General features: G+C 47.6%; 1 non-coding gene across 1 annotated transcript; it reads left to right on the forward strand.

The window, feature by feature from the left end:
• Positions 1-856: 856 nt before the first annotated feature.
• On the forward strand, positions 857-929 carry trnar-ucu (transfer RNA arginine (anticodon UCU)). The gene has a single exon. It is a non-coding gene; the product is annotated as a tRNA-Arg (tRNA).
• Positions 930-1,153: the final 224 nt, after the last annotated feature.

The raw sequence follows: 1,153 nt of genomic DNA on the forward strand, positions 1-1,153 counted from the left end.
CTGGAGCAGTCTCTGAAACGGCTCAAAGGAAACACGTGATTGATTCCATGTGCATCTGGGGTTCATTTCTTATTTACATTTAATTCAAGGGAAAGGCTTGGGTCAGTTTCAGACGGCCTCCAACAGCGAGATTCAAGCGCCCCACCTTCAGCCCAATCTGCGCCGCCAGAACGCCAACGGCTCCTCTGGTCTCCGGGGTGCGGTTGTGACCCCGTAACCTAAAGTGTTGGTGGCAGACAAATGGAGACTAACAGGTGATGTCCTATGACATGACTACATTGTGACACTCGGTGGGGATGGTGACCATTGCTTGGAAAAGAGTGCGAGGCCCCTTTAGAAAAACATTTTGTTAACAGGCATTCTGCCTTAGTCCAAACACCTATAGCTTGCAAAGCGCATGCTATTAGACAGGCACCTCTGCAAGACCTTAAGAGTCTCTTAAACTAGTGATAGTAAGGTGTTCCCAATGGGCGATGTTTGGCTTTCAAATCATCTCTCTGTGGAAGCGCCGAGATGCAGCTGTTTAAGGCTTAGAAGCAGCTGACTGTTTCACTACCTAGCGGATTACTGTCAGTCAGGGAGCTCAGAGGTGAAAAGCCTGTCTGAGAAACAATTCGCCGTCAATCAGTTCAATATGTTCCGTACCAGCTCGGCGCACCTGAGATCATCTTGGTAGCCGTGTAGCTCAGATGAGTGAGAGCGTGTGTGTGTGCACCACCGTGATTGGATGCCGGTCCTTCTCAGGTCACAGTAAACCTTCTGCTGCCTAACTTTCCTAATTTTGGGGATCCCTTTGAAAAAGCAAAGGAAAAAAAAAAACTGGCTCTTCATCAGCGTGATCGACCCAACCCAGTGTGTCCCAGTGGCCTAATGGATAAGGCACTGGCCTTCTAAGCCAGGGATTGTGGGTTCGAGTCCCATCTGGGGTGCTCCTGTCCCATTTTGAGCGTACAAATGTCCTTGTGATTTGCAAAGCTGCAACCCCACCTTACTCAGTGAGCGTCTCTGCTTTTCTCTCACATACAGTTGGGAGAAAAACTTTTGTAAACAGCCCTTCGGAATGATGTGGATTTCTGCATGAATGGCTCCTAACATGTGATCTTATCTTTATCTAAGTCATAATAATTAATAAAGAGAGTCTGATTTCACAAAC

This window comes from Lepisosteus platostomus, unplaced genomic scaffold (assembly GCF_059453375.1).
Source record: "Lepisosteus platostomus isolate fLepPlt1 unplaced genomic scaffold, fLepPlt1.hap1 Scaffold_109_H1, whole genome shotgun sequence".
Classification (NCBI taxonomy): Eukaryota; Metazoa; Chordata; class Actinopteri; order Semionotiformes; family Lepisosteidae; genus Lepisosteus; species Lepisosteus platostomus.